At 37.8% G+C, this 14,555-nt stretch overlaps 1 pseudogene; it reads left to right on the top strand.

Moving 5' to 3' along the window:
- The first annotated feature begins 1,987 nt into the window (after positions 1–1,987).
- LOC139816935 (probable ATP-dependent RNA helicase spindle-E) lies at positions 1,988–9,903 on the top strand (annotated as a pseudogene).
- Positions 9,904–14,555: the final 4,652 nt, after the last annotated feature.

Here is a 14,555-nt window from a genome sequence, read left to right as displayed (position 1 = left end):
GAACTTACCTTCTACTTACCTTGTCCTTCGGCGATGATCCAACGTTGGCCAGCGGCAATCCGGTATGCGATGTAAAGCGAGGATCCGGGAAGCAGAGCAGCAACAGAGCAGCGATCCATCCGAGGCGGGAACCTGAAAGAAAAGAAGCGAATTAGTACGTAATTAAAACATAATTATCGGGACTTATCCTTATCTGGTATGCGAGGTAAAGCGAGGATCCAGAGACGGATAACGGCAACGGCGATCCATTCCGGACGTCGATCTGCAACAAAACATAAAATAATTATTACTTAATTATTTTATAATTACTTACCTCTATCTGGTATGCGATGTAAAGCGAGGATCCAGGGATGAGAAGCAGCAACGGTGATCCAACAGGGACATCAGTCTGAAATAAAATGCAAATAATTAGGATATAATTAATTTATCCTTACTTACCTCTATCTGGTATGCGATGTAAAGCGAGGATCCAGGGATGAGAAGCAGCAACGGTGATCCATCAGGGACATCCTTCTGAAACAAATAATTCCTATTAGCGTCTTGCGAATAATTGGGGCGTTGATGCGAACTTACCTTCTCGGTAGTCTAAGGTAAAACCGAGTGGCGACCGTTTGATAGGAATATTATCCGCCGGAATCGGGCTCAACACGTACCGTCCGGTCACAACCTTTCTCCTCCAACCTGGTCTGTAATTCAGTCATCCTTCGACGCTGATCCTCCAGCTCTTTCTTCATCTCCTCGTGCTGTGTTTGTAGCCCGCGGAGAGTCTCTATCTCCCTCTCTCTGGGAGGCCACCTTCGCACCGACGCCCTATATCGCTCGTCAGCAAACTTTGGGTAGGGAGGAACGCCCCACCGTACACCTCACGCGCGCTAAGCTAGACGGGGGGCGGATCCGGCCGAGAGTCTTGGTCCCGGTCCCCACCCCCGCCAGCCGCCCGCGAGAGGCCAGGGCTTAGGGCGCCCCCAAATTGTCGCAGTCGTTCGCTGGCGAGCCTACTCTCGCGCTTCCGGTTCTTGCGTCCGGAAGCTAGACCCGCCGGCCCCGATCTCAAAATACGTCCGAGCGGCTTGACGGGTCTCCCACCCAGGTCGCCCCGGCCCCGACCTCGGAGTACGTCCGAGCGGCCCGAGACGACCCTCCACACCGATGGCACCGTGGGTCCACGACCCTGATGTGCAAGCCGCCGATGTGGTCCTCCCCTCCACCCGGCCCAGCACCACGTACTGGGTCGAGTGAAAGGCGGGTATCCTTCCCTCCGGCCGGCATGCCGGCACGGAGATTGGAGGGGGATCTTCGTAGCCCCGCGGATGAGCGATCCAGACCCGCAGCGCACACGCTCAGGGTTACCCCGAGCGCGACGCCTCCGTCCAAGGACGGAGTGCGGGCCTTTTGACCCCCCAACCACGGGACCACGGCCGCCCCCACCTATAAGGGACCCCCGAGCCACCCACCCTGCCGGAGCACCGGCGTGCAATGGGTGAGTGGCCCAACTCCGGGAATGGGGGGACGTAGGGCGGGCGTAATCCCCACCACATCCCCGGGCCGAACGACCCCCGGACCGGGCCATTGCCCGAGAAATCCGACGGTCGCGACAGCCCAGGGATGAAGCAGCGGACCCCCGCCACTACCTCACTCTCCAAGGGAACAAACCCCTCTCGGACCTGCCGGAGCACCGGCGTGCAATGGCCGAGAGGGGAGCCCCCCTTACCCCATGGTTTTTTATCGAGGTTTTTCTTCCTCTGGCCGGTGGGAGGAGTAGAAACTCCCCCCTCTCGGTCCCGGCCGACCGGGCGATTGAAGTCAGGGCCGCCAACCCTTCCGGCGATTGGGACCGACCCGAAGGCCAGTCCCTGAGGAAGTCGCCGGGCTCCCATTCTTCCCGCCACTCCGGTCCATAGACCGGCGGCAGGAAGGGTAGACTCTTAGACCCCGCACCTCACCAACGGGTCACCACAGTGACTTCTACCATCAGAAGCCACCGGACATGACCCGCCGGATCCGAACGGGGAGCCCTCTCGCCGCGCCAAGGCGGTCCACTACGAGAGAGAGACCTTATATACTGGTGTATATAATTTTATATAGAAAAGTCACAGCTGAAAGCAGCATTACCGTGCCCAATGTTAAATACGGTATGTATTGTCGGTTAATCGTCGAGATTGTGAATAATATTTCTTCGTCAGACTAATTATATCTATAAATTCATTCTACCCACCTATAGGTATATAATTCTCACTTTTTTTTCAGTGATTGATTTTTGCATGACAAAACAAATCGTTACTGAGCCCGGAACCAATTATCAATGCTTGCAACTTTGTTGGGCAAGCAAATCAAATTGTGAACAACGTGCCGGTCGTACAGGCCGCGTAATGGATGGTAAGGTATACAGAATGGTGCCAAGAGCATTTTACGAAGTGAATATAGACTTTACACTGAAATTAATTGATCTTGATCTTTCGCAAAACCTGTAAATTACATTATCTTGAAAATTTCAGAAAGTTCTACAGGCAGAATCTGTTCCGAAAATGCTCAGGGCTCCGCTCACAAATATAATTCTCAAGACAAAAGTGCTGGATATGGGCGAGCCGAAAGCTCTCCTTGCTCTTTCTCTGGATCCACCTAATCTCAGTAATATAAAACAAAATATATTATTATTGAAGGAAGTTGGTGCATTACGTAGAGGAATGCAAGAATTTGATGGGCACTTGACGTCCTTGGGTCATGTAATGGCCAGTCTCCCGTTAGACGTACACGTGACCAAATTAATTGTTCTGGGCTATGTTTTCGAGGTTTTATCAGACGCGATTATTCTCGCGGCTAGCATGACTGTTAAAGATATGTTCGAAATCAAATTTTTCAATTTGGAGTCGACCTATCACGAGAAACTGTATTGGGCCGCTAATTCCCAAAGCGACCCGATAGCATGCTTAAACGCCTTTAAGGTGTAGCGACACTATAAGGTATCTCACTATATAAGCAGTCCTAACGAGGAAAGAGATTGGGCGCGAAGGAATAGTCTTCGCGTGAGATCGTTACGCGAGATGGACGTCTTTATATGCGAAATAACAGAAAAGCTGCGCACGTTCGGCATAATAGAAACGATGGGTTCCGAGAAAAATACTTGGGAGAGCCTCAGTAACGAACGTATTTTTCTACTTAAATTGATAATCGCCGGTGCATTTTAGCCTAATTATTTCATCAAATTCCCACATAACGTAAATGATCACAAGCGGGATATAGAGAAGACATTGGGTGGCCGCGATCCGACGACGGTTGTCTTACACGGATGGCCGTTACGACATCCCGGATCATTGTACTCTAAGAGATTTCAGGAGATCTTTGGACAGCATATGGAGCTCAAAAATCCGGAGAACATAACTGTGTCCTTTGACGAGTCGAACCGCGTTTATATCCAACATGAGCCGAAGATTCGCGCACCGGACGATTACACTTTCGTTCGAGATTGTGTCAAGATGAGACATTGTCGGAATCAGATCAAAGTAAAGTTATTAAGCGAGACGGATGCTCGTCACCGAGCCGAGGAACTTGGGCTCACGAAGGCATATAAAAAATTTATGTCTGAATCTTCCAATCCGGAAAAACCGTCGTCGTCGTCGTGCAGACGCGACATGTACGACGAAAAGCCATATCCAGATTTACCGGAAGATTCCGAATATCAATCTGAGGCAAAATTGCAAGGCCCTTTTCGCCGGTAGAAGTTCGCCTGACCCATATAGTAAAGAACGAAATGGGAAAAATGATATCTGTGGAATTCACATCGGTAAACTCCGTTCTACTCGACCTCTGCCCGGCGAGTCCAAAAGAACTTTTCCTGGTGGCGCAAAACATCTCACGAGACTCCAAGAACATGTTGCACCTGATTCTACGAAACACAACCCTCTTGCCCACTACGCCTGGTCTCGCGTCGCTCGTTATTTTAATTTTTACACCGTGCATGGAACTGCGACGTAGTCCGATGGGCATTTATTACACAGGCGTTCTGTGTGGATTGGGATATAATTACAATTCTACAACGAACGAGAGCTTGTTTCCCGAACACGATCTGGAAACGTTATTTGACGTCGAGTTTACGATGGACGATTTGCGAAAGGTACGTCTAATATTTAAAATTTTTACATTTATATCATACTCTCGGATATATTTTATCTGAAACGTTTCTTTTGTTTGCAATATATAATCAATGCACTAAACATAAATTGTAATCCTTCTGTTGGCAGATTAACCAACTTCGCCATTGGATGAATATTGCGATGCTCTTCAATGATAAATCTGAAATTGTAGACGACGAGGCTCATCATGATCGTGATGTGACTGTAAATTGTCAGAATCAAATTAAACATGCGTTAAACGATTTGTTATACAAAAATCGTAAAAAGATAGAACCAATTCTAGTCAGTAATTTTAATAAGTGGAGTCGATACGACGAGACTCTATTTCTCGTGCCTGCTCGGGAAACTTTGAGGACAAATAATGTATACGGTTTACACAAAGCGTTGGAATTGAATGAGAAAAACGATACACTCGATAGACTCGAAGAAATAATCAGTAATTCGTTGGAATTGGAGGCTTTAGCTTATCAGTAAGTACATTATTACGTTTTTATTGTAATCATCTAGCAAATCAGTAAAATTATAAAATTATATATTTGTCAAATGGTCGGTACCGGGACATCTCCTACTACCTAATAGCATTTTCCGAGACATTTGGTGGATTCCAGGTCTGACCTGGAAACATAATATGTCTAATGATATTTTCCAGGACAGTCTTGGAAAAAATGTATACATATACGAATTATGTACAAAAGATTGTCCTGGAAACTAACGTTAGGACATAATTTATTACATGTCAGTTTTTACTTATTTATGTATATTCAGCGTGTTTAATATACATTTTAACGTTTGAGAACGTGGTAAGAGAATGTGAGTTTACGGTATTCTACACACGTCAATCCGATTCCGCAGAAGTTAACTCGCAAGTGAATAATTTCACATTATTTATAAAAAATTTTTTATGTCCTGGAAACTAACGTTAGGCCATAATTTATCACATGTCAGTTTTTGCTTATTTACGTATATTCAGCGCGTTTAATATACATTTTAACGTTTGAGAACGTGGTAAAAGAATGTGAGTTTACGGTATTCCACACACGTCAACCCGCAAGTGAATTTTGCATTTACAAAAATGTGTTTGTACCCCGAAATTTGAGGTTATGTCATAGAACTGTACATATCAATTTTTGATAACTTCCGTACATTCAAGGGGTTTAAAGTACTTCTTAACATTTGAAAACGCGATATGGAAACATAAGTTTAAGTTATTTCGCAAGCATTATCCCGCAAATCAATAATTTTACATGATTTATGAAAAATTTTTATGTCCTGGAAACTAACGTTAGGCCATAATTAATTACAAGTCAGTTTTTGCTTATTTACGTATATTCAGCGCGTTTAATATGCATTTTAACGTTTGAGAACGTGGTAAGAGAATGTGAGTTTACGGTATTCCACACACGTCAACCCGATTCCGCAGACGTTGACCCGCAAGTGAATAATTTCACATTATTTATGAAAAATTTTTATGTCCTGGAAACTAACGTTAGGCCATAATTTATTACATGTCAGTTTTTGCTTATTTACGTATATTCAGCGCGTTTAATATACATTTTAACGTCTGAGAACGTGGTAAAAGAATGTGAGTTTACGGTATTCCACACACGTCAACCCGCAAGTGAATAATTTCGCATTTACAAAAATGTGCTTGTACCCCGAAATTTGAGGTTATGTCATAGAACTGTACATATCAATTTTTGATAACTTCCGTACATTCAAGGGATTTAAAGTACTTCTTAACATTTGAAAATGCGATATGGAAACATAAGTTTAAGTTATTTCGCAAGCATTATCCCGCAAATCAATAATTTTACATGATTTATGAAAAATTTTTATGTCCTGGAAACTAACGTTAGGCCATAATTTATTACATGTCAGTTTTTGCTTATTTGCGTATATTCAGCGCGTTTAATATGCATTTTAACGTTTGAGAACGTGGTAAGAGAATGTGAGTTTACGGTATTCCACACACGTCAACCCGATTCCGCAGACGTTGACCCGCAAGAGAATAATTTCACATTATTTATGAAAAATTTTTATGTCCTGGAAACTAACTTTAGGCCATAATTTATTACATGTCAGTTTTTGCTTATTTACGTATATTCAGCGCGTTTAATACATTTTAACGTCTTAGAACGTGGTAAGAGAATGTGAGTTTACGGTATTCCACACACGTCAACCCGATTCCGCAGACGTTGACCCGCAAGAGAATAATTTCACATTATTTATGAAAAATTTTTATGTCCTGGAAACTAACGTTAGGCCATAATTTATTACATGTCAGTTTTTGCTTATTTACGTATATTCAGCGCGTTTAATATGCATTTTAACGTTTGAGAACGTGGTAAGAGAATGTGAGTTTACGGTATTCCACACACGTCAACCCGATTCCGCAGACGTTGACCCGCAAGAGAATAATTTCACATTATTTATGAAAAATTTTTATGTCCTGGAAACTAACGTTAGGCCATAATTTATTACATGTCAGTTTTTGCTTATTTACGTATATTCAGCGCGTTTAATATACATTTTAACGTCTGAGAACGTGGTAAGAGAATGTGAGTTTACGGTATTCCACACACGTCAACCCGATTCCGCAGACGTTGACCCGCATGTGAATAATTTCACATTATTTATGAAAAATTTTTATGTCCTGGAAACTAACGTTAGGCCATAATTTATTACATGTCAGTTTTTGCTTATTTACGTATATTCAGCGCGTTTAATATACATTTTAACGTTTTGAGAACGTGGTAAGAGAATGTGAGTTTACGGTATTCCACACACGTCAACCCGATTCCGCCGACGTTGACCCGCAAGTGAATAATTTCACATTATTTATGAAAAATTTTTATGTCCTGGAAACTAACGTTAGGTTATAATTTATTACATGTCAGTTTTTGCTTATTTACGTATATTCAGCGCGTTTAATATGCATTTTAACGTTTGAGAACGTGGTAAGAGAATGTGAGTTTACGGTATTCCACACACGTCAATCCGATTCCGCAGACGTTATTTCACATTATTTATGAAAAATTTTTATGTCCTAGAAACTAACGTTAGGCCATAATTTATTACATGTCAGTTTTTGCTTATTTACGTATATTCAGCGCGTTTAATATACATTTTAACGTTTTGAGAACGTGGTAAGAGAATGTGAGTTTACGGTATTCCACACACGTCAATCCGATTCCGCAGACGTTGACCCGCAAGAGAATAATTTCACATTATTTATGAAAAATTTTATGTCCTGGAAACTAACTTTAGGCCATAATTTATTACATGTCAGTTTTTGCTTATTTACGTATATTCAGCGCGTTTAATATACATTTTAACGTCTGAGAACGTGGTAAGAAAATGTGAGTTTACGGTATTCCACACACGTCAACCCGATTCCGCAGACGTTGACCCGCAAGTGAATAATTTCACATTATTTATGAAAAATTTTTATGTCCTGGAAACTAACGTTAGGCCATAATTTATTACATGTCAGTTTTTGCTTATTTACGTATATTCAGCGCGTTTAATATACATTTTAACGTCTGAGAACGTGGTAAAAGAATGTGAGTTTACGGTATTCCACACACGTCAACCCGATTCCGCCGACGTTGACCCGCAAGTGAATAATTTCACATTATTTATGAAAAATGTTTATGTCCTGGAAACTAACGTTAGGCCATAATTTATTACATGTCTGTTTTTGCTTATTTACGTATATACAGCGCGTCTAAGAACGTGGCAAAAGAATGTGAGTTTACGGTATTCCACACACGTCAACCCGCAAGTGAATAATTTCGCATTTACAAAAATGTGCTTGTACCCCGAAAGAGGTTATGTCATAGAACTGTACATATCAATTTTTGATAACTTCCGTACATTCAAGGGGTTTAAAGTACTTCTTAACATTTGAAAACGCGATATGGAAACATAAGTTTAAGTTATTTCGCAAGCATTATCCCGCAAATCAATAATTTTACATGATTTATGAAAAATTTTTATGTCCTGGAAACTAACGTTAGGCCATAATTAATTACAAGTCAGTTTTTGCTTATTTACGTATATTCAGCGCGTTTAATATGCATTTTAACGTTTGAGAACGTGGTAAGAGAATGTGAGTTTACGGTATTCCACACACGTCAATCCGATTCCGCAGACGTTAACCCGCAAGTGAATAATTTCACATTATTTATGAAAAATGTTTATGTCCTGGAAACTAACGTTAGGCCATAATTTATTACATGTCTGTTTTTGCTTATTTACGTATATACAGCGCGTCTAAGAAACGTGGCAAAAGAATGTGAGTTTACGGTATTCCACACACGTCAACCCGCAAGTGAATAATTTCGCATTTACAAAAATGTGCTTGTACCCCGAAAGAGGTTATGTCATACAACTGTACATATCAATTTTCGTAATTTCCGTATATTCAAGGGATTTAAGATACTTCTTGACACTTAGGAACGTGGTATGGAAACATAAGGTACGGTATTTTGTAAACATTATCCCGCAAGTCAGTAATTTTACGTTATGGCCAAAAATTGTTCGTGTCTTGGAAACTAACGCACCATAAAATGGTGCATGTCTTGGAATCTACCATAAAGTATATATAACATGTCTTGGAATCTATCATAAAGTATATATTTTTTCCAAGCCAGTCCTGGAAACATTACTGTAACATTACTGTCCTGGAATATACCATTACGAAAGTGTCCTGGAAAACATTATTTTCCAATATCTCAATAAGTAATTAATTGATTTAATTTTCCTTTGTAGAATAGAACCAGGGTGTTAGGGCGCATTGAGAAATATTAAAAAAATAGGATGTCCCGGAACCGACCATTTGACAAAGATATATATTTTTAAAATTTCCTTATATTGTGTACTTGATGGAAAACGCTTTAGGCTGCATTCCAATATTCACTGCGAGTACTAAAAATCTATAGTGTGCGTAACGTGTAAACTATAGATTTTCAGTACTTGCAGTGAATATTGGAATGCAGCCTTAGAATCAAATACAATGTCTCGTTACTAACAATTCATTTAAAAATTCTTTCGCACAAACTTTAAAACGTTTAACAATCAATTTAAATATATTCCATTGAATTTGGATCATTCCAAATATATAAACAAAATATTGTCCTTTATATTGATATAAATATTTTATATTCTCTGCACGTACAGAAACTCGCTTGAGGCGACCACTGCACCTGTTTACTGCAAATTGTGTCTAACGGAGATAAATGATATCGTCAATCTTCGTGCACATTTGTGGTCGGAACAACATGTAGCGAAACAACGATTGATAGATACGACTGATGAATTTGGAGGGAATCTGCAGAAACTTATGGAACTCAGGCTTTAATATAATAAATAATTCAAAAATTTGCATGTTTACGTATCTTTTTTTATTTTGTGACTAGTTTTTATGTGAACAATTTTTTGATTGCGATATCGTATATTTTTATACTTTTTTATTCACTTTTTTATTTTTTTAATCATGCGACTTTGTTTTATATGAAAAAATTTTTTCATCTTGCGATGAGTAACAAGTATAAACTTATTGCGAATATAAAATATAAGAAGAAATTATTTTTTCTTATAATATCTATTTTTTTTTTCATTCTTATCTCACACGTGAACATGTTTATTTTTTTACAATAATATTTTCAAAATTAATTTACCGATTTAATAAATGAAGTTAAATTTTTTGAGCATATAACAAGTTCTTCATAGATGTATTATACATGTACAATATACATTATAACATTATACATATGCGATGTATCATACATTTGTATTACATTTTTTTGCTAAATACACGAAATTATAATTATAAATTGTACAATTGTATAATTAGAATTACACTTTAATCTGCTATTCAACAATGTTGTTATGCTGCTATTCAACTGCCTTAATGTAATTTTTTCTTTATTTTCTTTTTCATGTGGATATACACAGTCGACGTAAAATGTAGGTAAAAAAAACTCAAAAATAAAAAAATGTATGTGACGCTCTCAAGTGTCCGCCAGTGATGTGAATCCGGCCCGGTTTTTCGCGCATGCGCCCCCCTCCACTGCGCACACAGAGTGACGCTCGGTCTATCGGTGTGTCGCCAGCGCTCGGCAGTGCCGAGCGAGAGGGAGAATATTACTCCCTCCTTGTCGCTCTCACTTAGCTCGCGCGATCGACGATGTTATTACGCTGGAAATGCTTTCTCGGTATCTCGGCGTGAATCTGAGTTGCCGTTGCACGATAATCAAAGAACGATCTTTGGAATAATGTAGAGATGTAAAAATAATTAATAAACATAAAAAAATTGTAGTAAAAAATTATGTTGATCCCTCTTGCAGAAATTTTCATGCTTTGACCTATACGATCCTATTTTTTTGACAATTCCTTTCCGAAAAAAATTCCGTAAAAAAGAAGACACGTATTTTTTTGTTTGGCCTACAATTAATAATGATTCACATTATTTAGTTGCACATTTCGGGCCGATTCCCGAGGCGACGCCGACGCCTTTTGTACCCCCATTACCGCTCGAGGCTCAGCGGCCGAGCCGCCGATCGCTCACGTGACGCGTAATCTCAGGCGAAGTATTCTCGCTATTTGTAGAATAAATTTCAATCTACTTTTGTTTTATATGATTCACGCTTGTTGAAGTATAAAAAATTGAAATTTATACATGTAATATGTGTATATAATGTATGTGAGGTACAAGAGGGTGGCAGTGTGGTCTTGTGGTAAAGCGCCAGACTCGTAATCCCGAGGACCCGGGTTCGAGTCCACCTGACCATAGGAATTTTTAATTCCAAACTGCCACCCCCCGCACGAAGTGGGGCTCGTGCGGCGAAACTGGGCTATCTTTCGGAGGAGACATGGAGAAATTAAATGTACTTCTTTGTATTTAGAAGTATAAGAAACTTTATGTAAAGCTCTTTCTCCATAGTGCTCGCTCTTGGCATTTTTCTGGTCTTCTTCAGAAATTAAATTAAATTAAATTAAATTTAAAATTGGTCGTCAAGCTAGGGGAGCTTGGGAGTTTTTTTTTTTTAATAAAAGCGCCGCTTGTTGAAGTATAAAAAATTTAAAAAAAAAAAAAAAAAAACTCCCAAGCTCCCCAAGCTTGACGACCAATTTTAAATTTAATTTTTAAATAAACCAACACAGACCTGATCAGGTATGTAGAAGAATTGAACAATAAAATGACCACCATGCATTTCTCCTCCGAAAGATAGCCCAGTTTCGCCGCACGAGCCCCACTCGTGCGGGGGGTGGCAGTTTGGAATTAAAAATTCCTGTGGTCAGGTGGACTCGAACCCGGGTCCTCGGGATTACGAGTCTGGCGCTTTACCACAAGACCACACTGCCACCCTCTTGTACCTCACATACATTATATACACATATTACATGTATAAATTTCAATTTTTTATACTTCAACAAGCGTGAATCATATAAAACAAAAGTAGATTAAAATTTATTCTACAAATAGCGAGAATACTTCGCCTGAGATTACGCGTCACGTGAGCGATCGGCGACTCGGCCGCTGAGCCTCGAGCGGTAATGGGGGTATAAAAGGCGTCGGCGTCGCCTCGGGAATCGGCCCGAAATGTGCAACTAAATCCCGGCTTTAGTATAGGTCAAAGCATGAAAATTTCTGCAAGAGGGATCAACATAATTTTTTACTGCAATTTTTTTATGTTTTTAATTATTTTTACATCTCTACATTATTCCAAAGATCGTTCTTTGATTATCGTGCACACTACTGTACTCTTAACACACAGTTATCGTTATACCTATTGTCTATGAATTACAAAAACAACTTTAAAATTTTATCAGTCTCCAAAATTCAATCAGTCTCAAAATTTCAACTTTGGGCGCGAAATTATCAAACTCAATAATTTCACTTTACAACCTTAAAATATATATTAAAGAAACGTGTGTTTCTAAAATCATTTTGCAATCTAATTTTATAGTGTTTTAACCTATCACATGCGTCAAATTTAATTCTGTAATGTAAATATTATATTACTCACCTCTTATCGAAACTACCAGCAAAATTACAGTGAATAAGCAGAAAATCTTGCAGAGCGCAGTGTCTTCACATGGATGGCCGGAACGAACTAACAGCGCATTCGCGAGGGGTATTTCTATATATATACACATATACATTTTCCAAACTACTGCGCGCCGATTAATTAAATCGAGTCGATTTAATTCCGGGGAGGGAAGGGTTTTTAATTCTAACAATTATGGTGTTTTAAGTCCGAAAATTTAATCGGCGCGCAGTAGTTTGGAAAATTTATGTGTATATATATATAGTATATAGTATATATGTATACACAAACTAATATAAGGCTGCCAAAAAGACCTAGGCTTGGATCGCATGGCTTTGTTTCTAATTGATATAAATCTTAAATTGTATATAAAATAGAGGTAGAAAAGACTGAAGAATATAATAAAATTAGAAACAGCCCAATATCTTAAAATTTGCGGAAGTTAGAGCAACCACAAACATTTCATCAAAAATTCTAAATTTTATTAGAAAAGAGCAGTTTTACCAATCATCGCCAAATTCAATCCCACTTTCTTTACATGATACTCTATCGATTAAAAAAAATGCATCCCGATATCTCAAAAATTACGAAAGTTAGAGCATAAACGGACAACAAAAGCGTCACACACACACGGACATTTTGTACAGAAGTGATTTTTCGACGTTTTAGATTAGAACATTCTAACACTTTGCCAAAGATACCTGAAAACAAATTTTTTTCACGAAAGCAAAAAGTTTAATATATTTGCAACTTATATTTTATTATAAATCATAATGTATATTTAATAATAATAGAATTAAAGATACGCTGAAAGAAGGAAAAGGGAGCTGAAATAATTTCGAGAAAACAAATAATGACTCAAAATAAGATATTTAATGCAGAATTATTAAAGAAAACCAACATTCGTTGCAAGGGTAAGGAAAACTGCCAAAAACCTTACCAGTTTTCATTAAAAAAAAAAAATACATTTCTAAAGTACAAAATAAACATATTTTATAAATATTGTAATAAATTAACATAAGTAGAAAAATTTTCAAATTAATACAGAAAAATAGCACATTTAGTAATAAAATAAAATTATTTGTAATCAACATGTTACAATAAATTTTTAAAACATGTTCAATAACAGAAATAAAAAATAATTTACAAAATAAAATATTGCATCTTTGGCTTTTATCACACACTTATTACTATTTTATCACATTTTTATCACATATTTTATTAAAAATATATAGATAATATATGAAAAATAAACTCTGAAAAACAAAATAAACATTTAATATGTGTAGTAATTAAACGCTGAAAAATAAAATAAAATTAATAATAATGTGCAGCATGCAGAAAGAAAATAGAGGTTAGATGGGCTAGATGTAAAAATTCAAAAGTATTATGCAAAATAATACAAAAAATATAAGCATTATCAGATGTGCATTGGTTCTTATATAAATTTTTCGTATTATGCAGTTCAAAATGCCTCGCGTCAGGTTCAAATTTCATACAATTAATGTTTTTAGCTTGAAGACTTGATCGAATTACACAAATTGAAGAAAGAGTATTATTACACAATCGATTTCTTTTCTTACTTTTTACATCTGTAACAATAGAAAATATTCTTTCAGCCTCGGCATTGGAATGAGGAAAACAAAGGACTATTTCAATTAATAATTCTAAATTTGGAAACAACTTTTTCCCGTCAAAATTTTTACATTGTAATATATTATTCCACATTTCATCTATTTGTAAAGAAGCTAACTGTATTTTTTGTTGTTCGTCAAAACTTGATGGTAATATGTCCCACTCGAAAGCTAAATCTGATATGTTAACATGTTCTACTTGCTTAGCAATATGAGTTAAATATTTAATTTTATTTCTACCTTCTTTATAAAGAGCAATTTTAGGATCTAGAAAACTTAACTGTTTAAAAATTCATCGTTATAAGGTAGACGCTTTAGCATTTCTCGAACTGCCGTAACATAGAAGTCCAAACATTTCAATTTAATTTCTTGCGCGCATTCCAAAGATAATGTTTCTAAAAAACTATCACATTCCGGTCCTATACGTATGTTATCTATATGTTCTACATTATTATCTAAATCTGAAATTGAAATATTTTCTACATTATCGTACTTTAAAAAATTGTCGGCTAATTGACGAATTACTTGTTGACTGCTTTCGTATAATTTATGGATTAAAATGTTACGCGATTGAAATAGTGCGTTAAAATTATTAAAATAATTTAATGCGTATTTGAGAAACAACAAATATGCTTTAATGGAATTATCATTTAAATATTGTAATATATTTTCCGCGGATTTTAATTTATCTTCTACTGTTGCTAACAAAAAATAACTTTTCAAAACTTCCCAATTTT

This window comes from Temnothorax longispinosus, chromosome 7, assembly GCF_030848805.1.
Source record: "Temnothorax longispinosus isolate EJ_2023e chromosome 7, Tlon_JGU_v1, whole genome shotgun sequence".
NCBI lineage: Eukaryota > Metazoa > Arthropoda > Insecta > Hymenoptera > Formicidae > Temnothorax > Temnothorax longispinosus.
The sequence above is the reverse complement of the archived record's forward strand: the minus strand, read 5'-3'. Positions and strand labels throughout refer to the sequence as shown.